General features: G+C 45.2%; 1 protein-coding gene across 2 annotated transcripts in view; it reads left to right on the forward strand.

Annotated features, from left to right (window-relative positions):
• CACNG2 (calcium voltage-gated channel auxiliary subunit gamma 2) overlaps nucleotides 1-22766 on the forward strand; it is a 47393-nt gene that overhangs the window by 1098 nt on the left and 23529 nt on the right. The gene's annotated exons all lie outside the window — the stretch shown is intronic.

A 22766-nucleotide genomic window follows, 5' to 3' on the forward strand; every position in this document is an offset into this window, starting at 1 on the left:
CCCCCCCACCCCCCCCCCTCACTTTCCTCTCCCCCCTATCCCATACCCCCCACACACACACACACACTACTCCAAATAAATCCCTTCACATTCCACCATTTTCTAACTTCATTCCTTCCACCACAATTGAGAGTGGTGGGCTTAGTTACATGGGGCACGGAGGCAAGAAGACAAGCAAATTATTCTTTGCACCGTTTCCTTCTTCCCTTCCTCAGCCTCTGCCCTACACTCTCCCCAGAATTTCACTCCCCCCCTTCTGACGGGAATAATATGTGTCTTACAAAAACACCGAGAGACCCTTTCAAAAAGCAACTATGTGGTCTACCTGTCTTCAGATTGTTTGTATTGCTTGGGAAAGTAATGCCAAAATGCTGTGTTATTGCTGTGCTCCGTCTGCAACCACAGAGTGAAATAATTTGCCTCTTTGCAAATTGCTTATTTGCAAAGACTAACTGGGAGTGAGGGGTAATGTGGGGAGGAGGTGACTGCAAAGCAATTCAGATGCAATTATTGGTTCACTTTAGAAAGGAAAAAAGAGAGAATGGGAAATAACCCTGCTATGTCCAAAATGTCTCATATGGTAAATCTGGTGATTCCAGTCCTCTCAAGCAGAGTTCAGAGCATTTCATAATGTCTGTGAGCAGCTACATCTTACTGGGCTGGGTGCAGGGGGGTCTATTTGGCAGCTGATTGGTTTGTTTTGGGGCTGGGATCTTTCCCCCACTTGTTTGTTGTTGGGGGTAGATTTTTGCTTGGGGGCTTTTCTTCAAGATTGATGGTAGAAGCTAAAAATAAACAAGTGTCTGTATAGAAAAATCAGCCTAAGTCTTATGTGGTGAAACTGCACAGCAACTCAGTGACATGTCTGATGGCAGAAAATCCACTGCCGCAGCCAACTTCTGGAATCAGACGTTCCTAAGGGAGGGGGAGAGAAGCGAGGGGCCAGCGGTTCACTTTTAAATATGTGTTGCTCAGTCCTGCTATTGGCATACATGTGGGCTGGAGAGGTGGACTGCAGCTGGTGCTGGAGGGATAGGGGCTACCAATGTAAATGCGTGGTTTTCTGTTATACACGTAGTGAGAAGGAGAGAGCGAGAGCAAGGCAGCGCACATTGCAGCCTGGTATCAAAATGCTGCTTATGAATCAGCCCCCAGCCGGAGAGTGGGCTACGGGGGCTGGTGGATGCCTGTGGATAATGCCTGGGATCTGCTAGTGCCCCCCAAAGCTGGGTGTGCCTGGAGCTCCCTGATGTGCAAGAGGGGAAGCAGGTACCGCAGGAGCGATTTTCTGAGAGTGCACTGGGAGATGCAAGGCAGGGGGAGGGGGAATAAACTGTGTATGTCCTAATGTCTCCCACCAAAGCAAGCTAAAGCTGCTGTTTAGAAATGGTTGTGTCCGGGAAGAAGAGCAAATTTCCACCCCATTCTTGGTGCAAACGGTTGAGTGATGGCTGGACATGTTTTGAATAGCTAAGTGACTTCATTGAGCGATGGTCTATTTGACGCATACTGCATTTAGTGCCCTTTGTCAACCCAAACTGCTGCCTTTTAACATATCCTGCAGAGGAGCTCTATGCTGAATACTATATGCTGTCTCCATGCCAGAAAATCAATAGCAGTAAATTAATGGGGGATGTTTTAAACACACTCGCTCACGCACATGCACGCATTTCCTCCAAATAGATAAATATATGGAGATATATATTAATGAAGAATGAAAAGCCTTTCACATAGCTATTCATTACAACAGGGGAGAGAGACATCTCCTTAATTAAAAATTAATGAGAGAGGAGGGGAAAAAAAAAAAAAGCAAGCCCAAAAGCAAAGCCATGTGGGGATGGAGGGAGGCTGCAGGGAGAACTCCCCTCATGAGCTGTGTCCCCAAGCCAGAGGGCGGAGGGAGGCTGGGGAGGAGATAAGAAGTGTGAGAACCCTGGCCAGGAGTGGCAGTGAATTCAGATCATGTCCATGTGCCCATAGAGCCAGATCCAGAGGGACAAGATCAGAGGGGGAGGAGGAAGGGGCGGGTGAGGTTTGTCAGATTGGAGGAGCTCAAGGCTCCTTCTAATTTACATCCAAGAGGACCCCATAGGAACTGTGGAGAAGTGGTTGCGTGATAAGGGAAAGTGTCAGGATGCTATCAAAGGTTCCAAAGTGCTCCCAGCCCCTACCAGTGCCATCTTGGTCCCCTGCCCATGCTCTCATGCAAAATCAGACTGCAACCCTACACAAGAGCTAGCAAAGGTAGCATGAGAGATGGTGGGATTCTCTTTTGTCCCCACCACACAAAGGAGGAGCCTGGTTGACTCCCCAAAACTGCTGGATGTAGGGCAGAAGTTGCAAGTGGAGCTGGAAGGTTCTAGGAACTGCCTGGGAGCAAGCCCTGCTCTGATCCTCACCAGCCTGAGGACACAGGTTGTCCCAAAACTTTGGGGTGAGCTAGGTAACAGGAGTTCCATGGCCATACATTGAGCATTGACATGGGCTGGCTGTGCCTCATGGCTGAGGATGCCTCTGACTGGCTCCCCTCATCCCAAGTCTGCATGGGCTGGTGGCTGTCACTCCTTAATCCCAGAATGGCATAGCCAAATACCCTCAGTAGACACAAATGAGAAGGCACTGGGCAACCCCCAGATGTCATATCTGATAAGCCAGAAGGTTGTCTTCCTTCTCAGCATAAGGAATCAGAAAGGTGTCCCTGATTCACTTGATCTCCTAAGTGAGAGCTGCAATCTGGGTGGAGAAGGATGCTGCAGAGGTTCCTTGCCCCCATGGTGCATGGGTTGGACAGATTTGGGAAGGGAAAGAGTTGCTCCCAAGGAGGCTGTGGAAATGGCCAAACCCTTGGAATCTGCTCACACCCTGCTCACAGTGTGGCAAAAATACCTGGAGAAGAGTGTGGGACAGAAATGGTGCAGGCCCATAGGGTTTTGGGAGTCAGCGAAGAGGAGGGCAGAGGAATTTTAATGAGAAAATAATCAAAGAAGGAGCCAAAACAATCTTCTGCTAACAATAGGAAGGCTCTGATGAGGTTGACTTCACTTTGGGGGGCATAAGGGAATGCTAGCACTAGCCAGCATTGTAGGCTGTCAGAAATGGTGAACTCTTCATATTTCAATGCTATAGTAAATTGTATTTCTTTATCTTGGCCAAGATATCCAATAGCAAAAAGGAATGTGGAGGCTCAGCCTGTACACACAGATATGCTTCAATCAGAAAGCGAGTTCCCCTTGAACAATTTGGTTCCTGGGCTTTTAGGATTTTACGGTTCCCCTCTGTCATTCAACATTCAACATTCAACATTCTCAGTCAGTATCTTCAGAGCTTTGTGTTGCTCCAAACAGCAGTGTCATTTTGGGTGTTCAGCCTCTGTTGGGATCCCTCTCCTCTCTTTCCTGCACCCTACAGGGATCCCCTGTTCAACAGTGGGGCTGGAGCAAAAAGGTGATGGTGGTTCCCATTACTGCAGACCATGCTTCCAATTCTTTTCCTAATCTTCCTTCAGATATTTCTCTCTAAGGCTTTGGAGTGCTTAAATGTGTACCTGAGCTGCTCAAAAATCTTTGCTCTACAAGAAAAATGGCAAAACCTACCTCAGCTCCCTGACCACATCTATACGGAGTGTGAATGTACATCTAGCAGCTGAGACCCATGAGCTCATGGCGCATAAAGGTGCTGCACCTCTTACAACTTTGAAATGGCTGCAGAGCTTCCAGCCTAATTCCTCCTTTGGCACCGAATGCTTTTAAAACACTTTTTATTATGAGTGATGCCTTGTCTAATTCTTTCATTAGCTCCTGGAGATCTCCTACAGGATCTCAAAAAGTGAATGACGAAGCCTTATCAGGGTCTTATGAAGCAAGTAAATGAAATGTATTTTATATCTGTAGGTTATTGGTTTTGTCATGTTGTCATTATTATTAGGGAAGGGATAGGTATGGGAGGCTTTTATACTGAGAAGGGAGAGATTGGAGTTCAGGGCAGGCAGGCATGAGTGATGTGCATGGGGTTAGACATCCCTGTAGATCTTACTGGTGTGAAGGCAAATAATTGAATGGATGTTGATGCAGAAAATAATTCCTGCCTAGAGACCCTTCCCAAGGAAAATTAATGAGCTGATCTGTTCCCTTTCCAGTTTGTTATATCTGAGCAGCACATGAGAGTTAAGTGCAATTTTGGTGTTTGCAGAAACGAAAAGCTGACAGCAAGGCAAGGCAAGGCAGGGCACAGGCGCTGGACACAATCCTGGTGCTGCGTCTCTTCCCCACACTGCTTCTTTCACTGCTGTATGCTGATGGGCCACTTCTTTCCCTTCACATGATCTTATGAGCATTTCTTCCTTGTCTTCTCTCTTATCTATCTTTTACCCTTCGTTTTCCTCATCCCTAGTTCCACCCTGCAGAGCTGCTCGCTGTCTTATTTCTATGGATCCACAAAACTGGTGGGGCCCTTTCCCCTGTTTCTGTCCTACACCAGAAGATTTCTGAGGAAGCAGTGTAAATAGCAGTAGATTGAATGAGAGTCCCCACGCTCAGCGGTGCAGGAGCATCCCAGAGCACAGCCCAGAGATGCAGGAGGCAGAGGTTCAGTGCCGCACTGCCTGCTGTCGGCGTTGCCTCTGCCAGGCAGGGGGAGGATGCAGAGCTGCACAGGCCTGGTGTGAAGAGGGAGGCAAAGGATTTCCAGAAGTGGGGTGCAGGTGGTGAGGGGGAGGGACATGGGATCCCAGGCATGGGTGGGTTTAGTTCTCACAGAACTTAAATTCACACATCACTGAGAGCTGGGGATTCAATGGGCTGAGACCTGCAAGCTCACTTCATTTCAGATTTGACAAGGAAATGCTGTTCCTTGCCAGCCAGCTGCTAGAATTGACTTCTAAATTGTGTTTAAATTCTGGATCTCCCTACTGACAGAGAAAGAAGAATGGGTTAATATTGTCCTGAAATGCACCAGAAATTGCCTTGCTGAAGAGAGTGAGAGCGAAATGCAGTGGGAGGGACATGAAGATGCAGTGTGGCAGCAGTAATGTATAAAGAAATTACACAGAGATAGAACAAATGTCTCTTTGCCAGGGAGACCAGGAGCTATTCCTATCCCACGATTCCATGTTAACTCATCCCTTTCCCACCCGAGCCCCTCCACTCCGTCTCGCTCAGCTGTGGTTCAGTGCAACCTCATCGGGAATTCATGGGAGGAGGGCCGCCGGGGCTCGCCAGCAGCATCTCCATATTTATTTCCTCTAAAAGCAGCAGCGAGGAGGTTGCCGAGGGGAACGGGGAACATTTCAGGCTCTCAGCTGGCTCTGCCCCTGCCCCTGTTTTAAGAGCAGGATTCCCAATCAAGCATACCCTCTTTATCCCAGGGGGAGCCCTCGCCACCGCATTCTGCACTGCTTTCCCCTTCACATCGCCCCATTGCTGTGGATGCACTGCTGCCTTCCTGGGCACCACAGCTTCCCCTTTGAGAGGGGCTTTCTGGGAGGATCGGGGTCTGCTGCCTGAGGAGGGGTCACCAGCAGGGCTCCCAGCCCAGGGCTGCAGCAGCCCAACAGGGAAATGCGGAGGGCAGGATGGGTCAGGAATGCGGGGAGCAGACTACAAGCGCAGTGCACCCCAAAGTTATTTTTCCCTCGCCTGCGTGACCCCAGCTCGCTCCTCACCCTCCATCTTTGACTCATTCTATCCATCTCCATTTTAATTTGTTCTCGTTTCCCTCCCCTGTTTTTCCTCTTTGTTTTTCTCTTTCATCTTCATGTCTCTTCTACGCTCTCTCAGAAGCAGCTTCCCCTTCATTATTCCTCCCTGATTCTCTCCAAGTTCTCCGAGGCCCATCCCCCTTTGCTCTTTCCTGTTACATTAGCTTGCCCTTGCTTTCCTCTGTCCCCTTTGCTCCTGCCATCTCATCTGTCTGTCCTCTTTCCTTTTCTCTCTGCCGTCACATCACCTTGGCTGCCCCCATCTCAGATTCGCTCAGCCCAGAGACCCCATCCTTTCAAAGCTCCTTTTCAAGGCAGCCCCTTGGGGTGGACGTCTCCCTCCTCTTTCTCTGGCCAACCTTCCCCCCTCTCTAAGCAGCCTATGACACCGGTTGCTGTTGCTGCCTTCTCTCACCCGCAGGGCACTACGGCTCCCTCTGTCCCCTCCTCCCCCTTGTGCTCCCCTCATTGCTCGTTGCCTGTGGTCAAGCCGACATCCCTTCACTTTGCAGCCTCCAACCTCCGTGGCCGGAGGGTTCACTGGCAGCGCAGCTGATGAGCTGGCTCATCTGCATGCAGCCAGCAACTGGGCTGGAAGGAGCTCCCGGCAGCCCTAAATACCCTCCCTGGCAGCCCTCAGACATGAATCAGGCCAGGCTCCAACGGGAAAATTGGGGTCTCTGCAGCCATCACCCTGGGGCTGTTGCTGTGCACTACAGGGAGCGTCTCAGCAAACAGCCGTTCTTTTCAAGCTGCTTACAGGGAGAGGATTCTCTCTGAGATCCTCAGGACCACCCCAGAGGGGTGAGGAGAATGGGGCCGGGGTCTTCAGTGGGTCTCAGTCATCAGATTATAGAGTACCATCGGCTGATGGGAAAAGGAGGGCTGTAGGGCTTGCAGGGCTCTAAATGAAACACAGCAGATCCTCAGTTCCCTGAAAAAGAAATATTGCTATTCTGTGGCTGAGGGCAGTGCATGGCTGTAGACAGAGAACTCACCAGCAGCAAGTCCCCTAGCACTAGGAGTGGAGCAGTGTGGATAACAGAGCACAAGGAGTCATCTGGGAAAGAAGGTAAAACCATAGGAGGGTTCATAAACGGTGGACAGGGATAAGGAGGAGTAAGGAAGACCATGCGTATGAGGACAGCCTGAAAGACTTAGATGTGTTTGCCTGGAAAAGGAGGTGAATGAGTGGGAAAGCAATTGGATTGTGTTGAATAATGAATGGGCAAGAGAAGATGGATCAGTAGCTCTTGATTTCCCCATTTTGTAACACACAGACAAGAGGACCTGACGTGAGTCACCGGAGACCCAGTTAAAGCTTTCTCATTTGATGCGTATCAGGGCTGTGGAGTTTATTGCCACCGGAGCTCCCGTGGCCAAGATTTTAACAACATTTAGCAAGCAAGTGGGCATTTACAACAGAGTTCACTAAAATTAAGCGTCCTCATAATGGATATGAACAGCGTTTTGGGTGTTTCGTAATTCAGCAATTAAGCTAGGCTCCATAAAAACTAGGATAACATTTCACAAGGGCAGTCTATCCCCTATCTGACTGCCATGTGCTTCTTGCCTCTTCCCTGAAACATTTGTCAGGGATTAAACAGAGCTCAGATTTACTTAGTCTGGCGTTTCTTTTGTTTCTAGATGTTCTGCTATGCAATTGCAACATAAGATGCAAACTAGGCCTGCATTTCTGCCAGTGTCAGTGACTGCCCTAATTTGACAAATTAACTGTGAGTTTAGGTATTTCTATCATATTTTGTTAGAAAGGATCTGGGATAGAGAGCAATTAAGAGCATACAGAATTAAGTGGAGTCCTTTTTCTTCACACCCCAGGGTATAAAGTAAGTAGTTAGCAATGAAGGTACTATATAAGTGCAAAGAATTATTATTGTTGATATCCCTGCTTCCCAGAAAGCAGTAGGCTTTGGGTCTCTTTGATGCTATCATGACTAAATTAGAAATGAGGTTGTCTCTTTTCTCTTGCATCTGTGGCAGTGATTACTGAACTGGCATCTGATGACGTACAACACTGTAGTGTTCCTATGCACAAGGGATGAAGGTCTGATTCTCACCTCCTTTGCACTGGTGCAATCTCAGTGACTTGGAAGGAGCTGTGCTGCTTTCACGGTCCATGAAGGCAAGAGGGAAATCAGGCTGAGGAAGGGCTGTGCATGCTTCAAACAGCTGTGTCCCTCGAGGTCACCCTGTGCCCTGCTTCCACAACGCCATACCCTACAAACCAGGGGCTCAGTTTGCCTTCAGTGCATGGGATGCCCGTTTATGCCAGCTGTTCCTCCAGTCCAGCAGTACCTTTCTAAAAATTATTTCAATTTTCATCATCTGTCACCCTCTGTAGAAAAGTCCAGGTTGGCATCCCTCATTGTGGGACAAAATCCTCTTATGGGCTTCCCACCTGAGGTTGGGGAAGTGTGAAATGGTAGAGGAGACCATGTATCCCTTGACATTCAGCTTCCTTCTTCCTTCTGCATTTCTGTCTTTCGTGAGATCTCTGTCATTTGTTGATAGCTTTCTGTCTCCCAGCCCCATTTATCCCCTTTGTGCTACAGAAAAGCTCCCCTATAAAATTCCAAACGACACAGTCAGAGTTTTCATAACAAGCCCTGCAGGATAGGTGAAATCCACTTCTGTTTTTGCAGCACAGGCTGCTGGAGTTTTTATACCAGCTTCCTATCAAACCTATAACTCCCCAGAGAAGTATATGGACTTTATCCTGGATCTCCTGTTCCCCCAGAGCATATACTTCTACCTGTTAGCCTAGAAAAACAGAAAATGAGGATGGTATACAAAAACTTGAGACTGCAGTGCCATGCTATCCATGGATAGGAATTCCTCTGGTGCGTGTTTTTGCTAGAAGCGGAACAACTATAAATTTCTGATTTAGCTTGTTGTATAAAGTATACATTCTGTCAAATAAAGAATAACACTATCCACCTCCATCCCCTGGATTTCTTCCTATTTCTCAGTTTTCATTCTCTCCATGAACATGATTTTTTTTAGTGTGCTTTATTTTTCTCCTCCCACTGCTTCATAACTGCATTTCATTCTTAAATTTGCCATCACTCAGGGAAGTTCCCTCTTCCTTCAGGTCCTGTTTATACCAGCAGTGTAGCTGCAGTGTGATGGATCTCACTTGAACACTGAATATTTCCCAGGTTTATGGTCATGTTCATTCAATGTCATAGACCAAGCACTGTCAATCACACAGCTTTTCATCCAACCCTATTCGCTGACTCCTGCAACCTGTCCATTGCAAATAGCACATTTCTGAGAACCTGTTTCTGGAGCTTCACTCCCTCCTGAAAATGCTGCTTAGAGCTTTCCTTTCTTGTTTTCATTTTGTTCTTTGCTTATTCCATCAGTCCCCTTCAGAATTCATTGCTTCTACTTTTCTTCCCTTTTTCTTCACTTACTCTCTCAGATCTGCCATCTTCTCTTCTCTTCTCTTCTCTTCTCTTCTCTTCTCTTCTCTTCTCTTCTCTTCTCTTCTCTTCTCTTCTCTTCTCTTCTCTTCTCTTCCCTTCCCTTCCCTTCCCTTCCCTTTATATTTCAATTCCTCAGTTCTCCTGGGTAGGAGCCATCCCCAATCCCAGCTCATCCTCCACAGAGAAGTGGTGAAAATGGTTTGACAGCTAACCGTGTGCATGCGTGTGCACATGTATCTCCTTTCAGATGTGGTCAGTTAGAAAGTCTGGGAGTTGAGATGAAGTATCCTAGCTCTGACTTTTGCCTCTCAGAGAGCCCTGAGGAGTTATTTCTGAATGCAGATGGCCCTCAGAATTGCCTTCAGAGTACAGGGTCCCAAGGAATCAATCATCAGAAATTTCTGCTGCTTTCTTTTAGATTCAAGCATTGCCCTTTTCCTTAGGCTGAGGGTCATGGTTTTTTTTGAAGGGCAGTGGCAGAACCATGAAAGAAGACATTTTTCTCTTACTCATTTTTGACTGAGGGAGTGAATGAACTGTGATAAATATTTTTCTGTATATAGCTAGAGCTGTCTCAGAGAAGTGGCAGAGGAAACAGATGGCAGAGGCCCTTTATAGGCAGCTGCTGTTGTCTCTTAAGGTGTCACCAGCACAAGAAAAGTGGTTGTAATTGGGCAGCTTCGAGATCAGCAGCGCCTGAGAGGACTCGAGCAGAAAAGAATGTCATCCTGTGTGAAGGAGGGGAGGCAGAAATCAAATATTCAGAGACTAAGGAATGGCGCTTGCGGGGTGAAATAAAGTACAGGAAATAGTTTGAAGCAAGGATGAACCTTTACTAAATGACATAACTAGAGGATGGTTTTCCTGCATTTGGGAGTTCACACTTGGCCACAGACAGTGGGAACATTGTAGGCAGGGTGAAGAAGGTGGTTTTGAGTATTTTGGGGACAGAAAGAGGAGGTGGTGTGCAAAGGAAACAGCTGAGTGAGAGACACAGATTTTCAATGTGCTATGGAAACGCAGCCCACGGGAGAGGAAAGGTCCCGGAGTAGCCATTTCCAGGCTCCTACCTCCTCCAGCTTGCTTCACAGCAACCCTGCAATGTGCTTTTGAGATGAGGGGTGCTACAGTTCGGTGTAGAAGCCTCTGTCCTAGAAACTCCTCAGATGATTTCCGTGCCAGAGCCTGCCAGTACCCAACGTAAAGCGAAATTGTAAGCTGACCTGTAAAACAGCAGAAGTGGAGACATGTAGCAGCTCCCTCAAGAAATAACCTGAACAAAGATTCTTTATAACTTTCAAGATGGGAGGGATTTTGCTTTGGGCTAGACTCCTAAGTCTTCTAGTCATGGAGATGTCTACATTTCTTCTGCTGCTTTTGTGTCCCCAAAAGCAGGATCCACGTATTCCTTTGCAGAAGAAAAAAATACATAGAGAATTCAATAGGAATCTTGGGAGGAAACCAGAGAAGATTGCAGGGTCTGTCTCGAAGTGCAAGGGTTTGGGTTAACATAGCAGCTGTGGACAGCTGGGGATTAATGCAGCTGAAGGTTTCGGTGTCCTCTAGCTAAGACACATCCATTGCAGCTGTACTCAAGCACCTCATCATCTTGAAAGAAAAAACTGCTGAGAGCAGAGCGGTGCAGCTATTTCACTACTGGGAGGAGGAAAAACAGAGAAACTAATATGCCAACCCTGCAGAGTGAAGTGTAATGCAAAGAGCAGTACAGCACACAGGAAAAAAATGTAAGATTGACAATTTTCCTAAATTTTAGGTGACTGCCTTTTCATTGCAGCACTCTTCCCCAATCATTGCACCACTCTCCCCCATTTCAGTCATCACTTTGTCCCTTCGTACGCAGGGAAGAATAACTCAGTGAGGCCAAGAGCAGCTTTCCAGGAATTAATTCCAGGGGCTGTCTAAGATCACAGGAGAAAGGTGTTTTTCTGTGTGCTGCATCATTACAGCTTGGCCCACATTTGCGGGAACAGTGAGGGGGAAAGCATTCAGAGCAAGGCAAGACTTCAAGAAAGAGGAATGTGAGGATGTGGAGGCACCAGCACCAGGGACGATTCACATTCTTCTGCAGAAACCAAATACATGGGTTTTTTTGTTGTTGTTGTTGGTTTTTGTTGTTGTTGTTGCTGTTTTTTCTGGGAGTAGACTTATGGTAGAGGGAAGCATCTCTGTTTGCTGGAAAGAAAGGGAAGGTTGGGGATGGAAGGATCTTGTGGCATCTGTAAAGCCAAACTGGCCTGAGGGAGAGCTGAGGTAAGGGGGACCCAGGGCTCAGCCACAGCAGGCATGGGGAGTTGGTGAGGGATAGAAGGAGATGCCTTGAAGATAGCTGGGAAATATGGTCAGAGAGAGAAATGTGAGTCAGGAGAAATCATGAGAGCCATGTGTAGGACAGTCTTGAAATGCTCTGGTCTGAGAGAAGCAGGAATATCAGTCAGAGCTGATGGATGGAGAGACAGCCTCCTCGTCCATCTTCTCTGCCTTGTGGAATGGCACTGATTTCCTCCTGAGTTACATCCCTAGAGGCCTTTTCACCCTCTCTTCCCTGCTCTGTTCCATGGCATAAAGAAGAATTTAAATACACATAGACAGGATAGGATTGAAGAAACCAACCAAACATGGGCCTGCACCACCAGTATGGGAAGTGTGATCAGTGGTCATTGCTCAGGCAATAAAAGATTGACAAAGGAGGGCTGGTGAGAAGAGTCAAAGGAGCTGCAGTGTACAATTTTTGTCTCAGCCTTTTCTTGGTGAAGCTAAGAAATTTATCCGTGTAAGCAACTTAAAGCAGACATGGCCACCTCCTACGATGTGTCTCCCTGCTGGAGACTTGTCTCCTTCTGGAGGCCTGGGGTACAGTCTTTGTGCTAGAGAATCTATGGCATGGACAGATTATCTTCAGTAAAACAGAAGAACCAAACTGTAATGATCCTCTTTGGCTGCTGCTCTTCAGCAGAGTGTTTCTGAGCATTTTACTTGCTTTTGTTGTTGTGCCATTGCAGTTACACCAAAATGCTTCAGGTATGGTGGAAGCACCTTATTCTAGACACTGTGCATACACAAAAGTTCTCATTCAGATGTGAAAGAAGTGTCAATCTAAGATGATAAATGACATATGAAATGCATGAAAGCAGAATACAGCAAACGTTTCAATCTTGGTTTTGGATCATTGTTTTTGATACCAGTGAGAGAGTATTTCATCGCCTTCTCCAGAGTAGGGAAAGAAGAATGCAGAACAAAGCACATTTGCCCAGGAGCAGGCAGTACCAGAAAGAGATATCTGAATAAGTCAAAGCAAGTTAGCTTAGGTATTTCCATCTCTAATGGCTACTCAAGCATAGTGCTCTGCACAGACAAATTAACAGCATGTCTGAGAGCTGTCAGGATGCAACACTTACTTGCATGTGCTGCTTCTGAGACCCATGTGAGGTCACATTATGTTGTGCCATGGAGACTTATAGCAAGAGCCTCACTCAATTCTCAATCTAAATCTAATTCCTGTATCCCCAAATAGGCATGCCTGTGTACTTGGAGTTTTTTTTCCATTAGGTAACCACAGGTAGTATGAAAGAAATGAACTGTTCACATCTCGTATCAGTTCTTCTAGAAAGGGCACCATGTTATTTGGGATTCTGAAAGGGAGCTCATTCCCAGATGCGTCTCTGAGTGCGTGGGAGATCTGGAGCCTGAAGAAGGCATCACAGCTGGATTTCTCTTTTGTGGTTTTAGCAGGCAGGGCTGAAGGACACAGAGACTAATCTCCATGTGACCTGCAGATTCTGTCCTTTCACATGAGGGCTGAAGCTTGCTGAAAAGGCAATGCTGGAATGCTTTTGCCCATGTGGTTATTGCCCTGGGGATACATGGCCACTTCTGTCTCCAGGGTTGTCACTTACCAGTGAAAATTCATTGGATTCGTGACAAAACTGCAGGATTTACCAGCAAAGAAATAGTTTGCTCTGAAAATAAATAAAAATCTGATCTGGGGGTGGTAATTTACTCAGACACCCAAGAGATCACTTATTTTGAGTATCTTGTTTAATTCTCACTGAGACTGCTCATTTTCTGTCATTCTTGATCTTAGTTTTCTTGAAGAAAAAAAAAAAGGTATAATATGTTACACGTCTTCTTCCCTATAATAAAAACAAAAGAATGGTTTCAAGGAGAGGAAAGCTCCATGGCCATCTCTTCACTGAGCTGCACGAAGCAGGGCTGGATGTTGAACTCTCATCCAAACAAATTCTTGAGACCCACATAAAACCTAGTCTTCTTTGGGATCCAGGACAAGAATTAGATCTCCGTAACTGATATACCATCAGCAGCTTTTCCCAAATAATGAACTAATCAGAAATACTAAAAATAGGCTGCATTGGAACATCATTTCAGCTGTTTGGAATGTAGAGCAAATGGCACTGAATGTGTTTAATGAAGTGAAAGAGCTTTGTTTTTAATCACCATGCTATTGAAAAGTTGTTGATAGGTGATCAAATGTGGACTCTACTTTCAAATGCTGTGATTTTTGAACCTGCCAAGGCTCTCTTGAGCCACTCTTGTTCTTTTCATTGCTAATGCAGTAGGACTTCCTGCCCTTTTCAGGACCTAATTCAAGAAAAATAGTTATGTCGTCTTTCTTTTCCAGATAACAAATATGTAGCCTCTGGGCCAGTAATCAGTTTTCAGGAATAAATGCCCATAATTCTACAAAATCAGGCCCTGGGAACTGGGTCAGAAGATGGCAGGATGGGAATCAGATCAGTTCACATCTCTACATGCTGTTATAAAACAACAACAGGGCATCAGATTAGGAAAGTGGTGAGAGCAGGTGAGAGAGAATCTGGTTTTGGACTGTACAGCAGAAAAACCTGTGGGGCCTTAGGGCAAAGTCTACTGCTGAGGGGAGATTTCCTCTTTTTGCTGGGAAGGAATAACCCAGGATTTCATGGAAATTAGACAAAAACATATGCAAAATGAGTAAAGGAAACGGAGGCTCTGATAGGAAAAGAGGTTTATTGTGAGGGATGAGACAACATTATCAAACCAAGGCAGTTCACAATGGCCTTTATTGGTTATTCTTTACATTTGGACTTGGTCTTCTGGCCTATGTATATTACACTCATTCCAGAATGACAGAGGAAAAAAGTGTCTATCAGTACCTTCATATTCGCATGTCTCCGAACTTACATTACACAGACAGAATGTCTTCAAAAGAGATTAAAGCAAATATCTTTGCTGGTTTGTGTTATTAAGTGGTGTGAAACAACTGGATGTAATTTAAGCGCCAAGCCTGGCATCTGTGCTCTGGGTGACAAATGTTGATGCCATACTGATTTTAGTCACAGCTTGCTATGCACCTTGGAATAATCTATACTTTCCCTTCCAGTACTGAAGAACCACAGTGTCTTCCTCATAGTCTGCAGGAAATTTCAAACTATATTTGAGATGCAGTTTACGCACTTTGCATCAGTGTTTTAATACTGATTGCCTCAGTATTCATAGTCCTTAAAAGTTCTAATTCAATGTTTTGGGATGAAAGACACATTCAGTGTACACTAAGCCTATACAGTAATTAATTAGCTGACTGAACATTTAAATTTTGATTATAATTTCACAAATTATTCAACGGTATCCTATTAGGAATGAGGTTTTCTTTTATCATCAACCGCAAACGAACTGTCCATCAATTACAATGTGCTCATACATCAGGGTGATGAGAACAGCAGAAAAGCCTAAATGGCTTGCTAGAAAGTGCTCCATGTAAAATAGAGCTGTATTTCATTAGCTTTGGGAGGATTGGCCGCTCGTTAATTGGATGAATCACCCAATGGGTGTGCTCCTTAAGCCAATCAGAGTGTGCCAGTTCAGTAGGGCCACATGAGCATCGCTGTGCTGCGTCATTCAGCATTCTCTGGTGAGTGATTAAATCCATGTCATTTGTAATAAATCAAATCTTGTCACAGGGTCAATCCAGTGGGTCATGCTAGGTTATCGTGGTGATTTTGCACTCATTATATCAGGTACTGCTGTGTCATACAGGTTTTTGCTGGGTCATGGGGTCATGCAAGGTCCCTTAGATACCATCCCCTGGACTTGTCAGGAGCCCTCCTGGAATGCATTGGAGGAATGATGAGAACAGTATGCTGCATAGCCTTTGGTGCCTCTTCCCTGGTTATTGCCTCTTCTCATGGCTGAAGTTCCTCTTCCCTGGAAAATGCACATTTGTTTCATTTCTTACTTTAAACAGCTGCTTTGATTTCTGTGTTTTGTCCCCTCCAAAACACCACCTGCCCAAGGCCCAAAACAGGCAAGATCTAGTCTTGAACCAGTGACCTCTTTTTCAGAAGAGAAAACATCATGTTATTCCAGTTGATTATATTGGTATCCAACTCCGTAGAGTCAGAAAGGGATCCTGCCCTCTACTAACATGACTGCACATTGCTGGTTTTAGTGGCTGCTTGGAGATCACCCTGATACAGAGAAATCTCCACGTAGCCAACAAATGCACAAACTTCCCTTCATCTAGGGGATGGGATCAACAGAAAAAGATTACTGACAACAGTACGTCTCTTCCAGGAGTCCCCCTCTTCAGTGATAACTTGCTTTGAATTATGGTTTGGTCAGGTATATATTAGAACAGCCTTGAGGTGACTGTAACTTGCATCAGAGACTAAGCCAATCTTTTCTGGTCTAATGGTCAGAAAAATACAAAGGCAGCACAAAGCCACCTTTAGCTGCCACACTGTCTGCACTGTTTCAGATACCATTGAGAAAGCTAGAAATACTCAGCTCCTCTAAAGAATTCACTTTAGATGACAGGAATCTAAAATGTTGATATTTTTATGCATGGAAGGACTATTTGAGGGTCATTTTTTTTTAAGAATACTATGGCATCCCATGGTCTCTGTGGCTAATTTAGTAGAAATTGATGATTGCTTTCACAGAGAAGGAACACAACAATAGTTTCACTAATATTTTTAAGCCTCTCAAAGTAGATTTACTTTCCGTGACATGTGGCATCTCCAGAATAGACAGTGGCAGATTATGGTATGAAATTTTTACTGGTACCAATCAGGATGACATTCCCAGCCTTCTGGTGCCATCACTGGTCAGAAAAACAAGGACTAGCAGATGATTTACTGCAGGAAATGTCCCATTTTCCATTGGCAAAAACAATGCTTCTGGTGAGGTTTCAGTTTTGTACTTTCTCTGCGTAACATTGCTGTTCTCTGCTCAGGGCAACTGAAGTCATTCCGATAGTGCATTATTTCTCATTCCTTGATGTATCCCAGCTCCTAGTGTCCCTGGAGCACAAGGAAATGCTTCCATGCCCATAATAAATATATGGAAAATTTGGGACCCAGGAAGGCTAAATGGTTTGTCAAATATAAAAAGACTGTGGCAGAACTGAACTCACTTTTTTACTGAAATTTAGGTCCATATCCAGATTATTCCTCCACCATCTTTCCAGAGCTCTGTTTACTTGGCCCCACTGCCTATCACAACACAGAAGGACGTGGCTTGTTTTCCAAGTGTGAAATACATAGATGATCTCTAAACAACTATGGAAATGTCACGGATGCAATCAGTAATGTATTAGAACGAATTCAAGCTCTACAGCACTTCTTGCCTGGATTCTTTGCACATGGGAGGTCTCTGCAGGAACTGCATCAGATCTAGCTAGTCTTCCACTGGAGTCAGAGAGTGAGCCAGGAAAAATCTTATTCCCTCAGCAACTGAAATCAAACTCATATTTTCCTCAGCAGAGCTATTTTAAGTCATTCATTATTATCTTTTTTTCTCTCAAAAGCAAAGTCCCTTTGATACTCAGAGATTCTTAGAACCAAGTGGAAAGGGAGAACACCAGGGTATTGTTCTTACTGCAGTTGCAGGCGTACTTGGTACCTAGAAAAGGATTTGTTAAAAAACAACTCTACAATGCTTCAAGTCAGAAGAAGAAAAAATAAATAAAATAAAACAAAGGAAAAAAAGACAAAGAAAATCCATGCTGTCGATGTCTTGAGCAGTGAGACTCTCAGGGAAGTAAGGCCTCTGTTGGCATCCTGGGTCAAATCCATAGCTGGTACAAGTGAGCATAAACCACTGATTCTTCTGTTCTGCAATAATGCATGTGAGGCTAAGCAGCAGATTATCTCATTTAGCCTTTGTGATGTAAGCAGGATCCAATACTGAGTTCTTGTGTACATCTGCAACAGATCGTGTTTAATAGCAACAGCAGTCATTGTAGGTATGCCTTTTCACATTTTGCTGGATACCAGCTTCCTCCTGGGGCTGTCCATTTGAGTTGGAAGCCACCTGGAGAAATTTTTTGGTGTGTTCTTCTACCACACAGGTAAGCCATGGCTGTGCATCCACATTAACTTGCCACAGCAATACAAACTCATGTATGCTACATGATGCGGGCAGAGACAGTTTTGGCACTTCCTATTGCTTGTTTTCTACCATGCAACAGCACAAGGAACCATCTCAGTATCGTTTGTTTCTTTTTATCACCTGCCTTCTTTTTTCCTTCTCATTCCTGTTCAGCAGGTGCCTTCAGCTCTTAAGTTCCCAAGCATGTTCCCAGATTTTTTCCAATGTCAACTGTAGAACTAAAAAGGGATTTTCTGAATTTGACAGATCAGATTGTCACAAATCTGGCTGAGAGCCACTCGTTGGACATGCTTCAGATTGCTACCCCAGAATCCAGCTGCTGATTTTCCAGTGTGCTTTAAGCCTGTGGAGCATAAAGAGAGACAAGCACTGCACCTGACTGGGTTTCTCCAGGGATGGTTAAGGGGCACAGAACCTTTATTGACTATCCCCTCCCAGGAGCTTGACTTCCTGCTGCAGTTGCCTCTCCCTGAAGGTTCATACAACTTCCCCAGGTAGCTTAAATGCAGCCTCTCACAGAAAGCTGTCATGAGGCACGAGCCTTCTGGCTTACACTTTATTTCATCAGGCACTGCTTGATGTAAAAAATGTACAATAAAGATGAACTTTGCTCATAACATCTGAACCCAGCACTGCTTGGAAAATACAGATCATGAGAAAACAACAAACACAATGCCCTATGCACAGTTCCCTCTCTCTTTGACTCTGTGGGGGATCCCCTACCTTCAGGTTGCCAGCTCATAATTTGTCTTTTCTGAACATGGTTATTCCCTCCACTAAATTTAGCTTTTTCTTTCAGAGAACATTCACTCCCCTCTCTGCCATCTACTCTCTCCTGCCTCTTGATGAAGTTTGCTCTTTTGTTCCTCATCCAAATCTTTCTTTAATCCTTTCTGTCCCTATGTGTCCTTGTTCAGCTTTTCATAACATGCAGAGGCCTCAGCAATCCCGTCATCCTTCTATTGGATCTCAGTCATGACCCACAAGGATTCTAGGACCAGAGATATGTGAAGAGCTTCACGATCTCCCCCGTCTAATAATAAGTACACATCCACACTGAAACTATTCCCTCAGCAACAGCTGTGTGACAACACCATAACATCAAGGAGACACTCAACTCATACAGAGGTCCCAGAACAACTTGAGTTGACATTCCAAACTGACATCCAGGGAAGACCTAGTACTAATCCAGTAGCACTGAAAGCTCAGTGGGTACAGTGACTTTGAATGAGGTAGAGACTTTGCCTAAGCGAGAGACTTGGACATCTGGTTCTGGAGGATGCCTGCTGACCTGGATCTCCTCCACCTATTCAAGTTCCTTGAGCAGGAGCTCGGACCATCAAGAGAAGATGAGGATGCAGGTCGTCTTCCTTATGTCAGGGACTCAGAGTGCAGCAAAACCTGCGTGGTTTTGTAGGTGGAAGGAAAATAGGTGGAAGCATCACATTATCTGCAGCTGCAGCTCAGCAGATGCTCCAATTGCACAGTGCAATTTATGAGCCGTGATGGGGTATGATTTAGAGGACAGAGAGCTTTAGTTTCATCAGGAACATGGAGGTGAGGGAAGAATTCCCATAAGCAGGCAGTGAATAAAGCTTAGGGTGAGACAAAATCTTCCTACGTTGACATGCCCACACACAGACCAACGCACAGATCACCCTTGGAGTAAAGATGGTTCGATGGGCTCTTATTATAAATGATCCTTGGCTAACAACATAGACAAAGTAATTTATGGCTCCTCCTGCATTTCTGAATAATCTTTAGTAGGTTGAATTGTCCATAAATCTATTTGCTGTTCTTTGGATACAGGTGTGAATCCAAGGACTCGCTGACTCTTAAAATGATGAAGTTTGGCAACCAAAAAACACTTTTTAGATCAAGGATTCACTCTCCCCTGCTTAAATACTTCAGGAAGTGGTGACACATTTACAGGAAGTAAGATCAGATTCTGATAAGCAGGGCTGAAATAACTTGCCATTTTCAGAGCAGAATGAAACACATGGCAATTATAATGCAAGAAGTGTTATGAGGATGTAACTGTTTAAAAGCTGATTAGGAAAAGAGGGACTTGGCATCCAATCTGGAAGGGCAGTAGAGGGAAGGATGGCTGCATGGCAGGACTCCTGTTGGTGTATGAATGTCTGCGCCATGGTGGCATTGTTATCCCCTTCTTGTCCTGACAATGTACAGTCAATGGCACTTCAGGAGGTGGGTGGGGGACATCTGGTTAATGAGGAACAGATGGACTTTGCAGGACGTATGCTACACCTGCTCCTTCCTCCACTGCTCCCTCCCTTGCTCTGTGATTTCTCTGTTTTCCCCTGCAGCTGAGCTCTTCCTTCTCCTTCTTTTTACATGGGAGGAAACGTTTGTGTGCTACCAAGAAGAAGGAACAAATATCTCTGGTCAGAGCCACGTGTAATACCAGCAAATACAACTAGGAAATTTCAGTCCTACACACTGAGCTGGTGCCTGCTTACCATGTTCCTTGCACACTCAGTCCCTGGACCCTCACACCATTATGACACACAACTGAATTACTGCTCCATAGAGCCTCCCCTGAGCCTGGCAGACCTGTAGATATGGACAGCTGCTAGCAAGATGTGCAAATCTGATGCCTCAGCACAACAGAAGCAAGCGGTGGGCAACAGAGCCCACCTTCTTGTTTTCTGTTCCTCTGATATGATCTATTTAATTGTTTAAGAAGACCATCCTTTGCAGCCTGGCAACATGGCAGCTTAACCCAGTGTGAAAATTCCTGTGTTTATCCCTCCTGGTTCTCCTCTTCTAGCTCATGGGGTGATTTTTAGAAGAATTGCAGTGTTTAGAGCTGGCAATCCAAATTTCCCTTCCGTTCTTCTGGGTCTCTCAGATCACGCAGGTAGAACTTGTATCTCTGCTCTTGCCCTCTCATCCAGTTATTGAATACCAGTGAAGTGGGTTTCTTGGTCTCCCATAAAAGACTGAAAAGCTGAACACAAATCAGATCCTGAGAGAAATACGAATTCCCAAAGGTTTGTGCATCTCACAGCCCAGAGGAGAGAGCACAATGTTCCTACATATGCTTCTACAAACGAAATCTTCCTAAATCCCTGTGTTCCAACCAACGCTGACAAAATAGCAAAATAATTCCTATCAAGTTCCAATTGGCTTTCATTAATACTGATGGCTTTTGTTAAGATTTTCTCCCTGAGAGATATGACAGAAAAGTCAGTCCCTAAATCCATTCTTACTCCTTACAGCAATTTTACTCCACTATGGTTATGCCTGCTCACAGTTACAGAGTTGAACTGATCCCTCAGTTTAAGTTACATGATATGCTTACGTAGCATCAGAACAAGGTTTTGCACCTTCCTTTCACTCACTGAGCATTTTATTGTGGGTGAACAAAGTTCCCTGAATCAGTCCCTTTCAAGGGCAGCTAGCAGAGGTACAGTCAGCAGTCCAGCCATGCTACCTTCTTCTGATTCTCTAATCTGAAAGCTGCTACAGTGTCCCAAAACGGGATTAATTTTCTGTGTAAGTCTGTTTAGGATAAAAGGCCTCTGTGTCCCTTCTGTGGTTTCTACTCCAGCTGCCCTTGAGATACAATGGATTTTATATATAGGGCACAGACATAGCATGAATGAGGAAGGAGAACTTCAAAGGAGGGTGATTTAGGCAGGGTGAGGTGGAAATCAAGTTAATTCACTTTATTTGAGTTGATCATTTCAATGAGGAAAATGGACTGAGTCTCTGTGGTATTCTCACCATAGCACACAAATGCTGAGCTAGCAGACAGAGGCATCCTCTGCCAGGTACTTGACTTTACGGGCAACTCGGAAGTATTATTCAGTATATATCTCAGCCAAAGCATCATGACTACATCTGATTGCCCTTGGGTTGCCGTCCAACATCTTTTCCATACTGCCTCTCTTTTTGCCTTTTCCCAAATGAGCCCTCGCTCCTCCCCTATATCCATGGGGAGTTAGCAAGCAGACTACCACAATGAGTTAGCAGTACTACAGCAGTACTTCAGCAGTCCAAAGCCTGCTGGCAGGATGGAGCATACCACAGGAAAAGCCTGTTCATCCCTCTCCTTCTGCCATTCATCAGAAGCTGATGTGCCCATCTTAGCTTTTTTCCTTTATGACTGCTATGGAACTTTGCTCCTCCCTGGGACATTTCCTTCAGTGCAGAGGAATGAAAGTTGTGAGACTGTTCTTACACTGCTAATCTTCCACAGGTTATGGAGCATAGCAACACAGTCTGGAACTGGTGTACACTTCACTGAGCTCACAGGGAGATCCCAGACTGAAGATCCCATACAGAAATCCTCAGGGACAGAACATGCTCAGTCATCCCTGGCAGCTCATCCCCAGACTACACCATCCACATACAAATGAATATTGGGCCAGTCAGCACTATTACTTTCCATCTGCTTGGATAGCTGTACACCTCTTGCTTCATCTTAGATTCTTACTTCAGACATCTCTCATAACTCTCCCTGCACACATTCCTCAAGGACAACAATTTTTTAATTTAAGTTCTCTAACCCCATAATAGAAATATCTGCTCAAGGTCATTGATTCCTTCTGCTGGAGTGGAGGAATGGATTTGGAGTTATCTGAGAGTTTCTTAACAGCATAACTTTACCATTTAACAGTTCCCTTCCCCTCAACCCCAGGGTGCAGGTCTTGGCAATAACGCCATCTCCAGTGTTGCTCCTCCAAATAGCCCTCCATCTGCTGAAGAGTGAAAATCCGTGTCAGTGCACCTGAACCTGTTCCCTTGCAAGGAGATTTTCTCTGTACTGCCCCAGATTTGTCAAGTCCATTATGAAGAATCCTGTTGTGCAGAACTTCGATTCCAGACGTGCTGCTTTGTCAGATAAATGCAGGTTGAAAGTGTGCAGCTGCATTCCTAGAGAAGAGGGCTACAATTCCCCAGAGACCCTCGAAGGTCCAAGACAACTGCAGTCATGACCCCATTGCCTGTACCAGTCTCATCACTGCAGTAATTGAATAAATTTGTGCAAACCCCACTGGAGAGGGGACAAAGATAATAACCCCCATTCTTTTTTGTACAGCAAGTGCATGTCTAGAAGTGACCTGGCAAGCCTCTGAGGAAACTCCGTGCCCACGGCTGAAGAGGAAAATAGTTAGGACTTACTGCTGGTTTTAAGAATCAGTGGGATTTGGATATTTGCTGCAATTTCTTGTGAACTACAAGATGAG

Source organism: Meleagris gallopavo, chromosome 1 (genome assembly GCF_000146605.3).
Source record: "Meleagris gallopavo isolate NT-WF06-2002-E0010 breed Aviagen turkey brand Nicholas breeding stock chromosome 1, Turkey_5.1, whole genome shotgun sequence".
In the NCBI taxonomy this organism is placed as follows: Eukaryota; Metazoa; Chordata; class Aves; order Galliformes; family Phasianidae; genus Meleagris; species Meleagris gallopavo.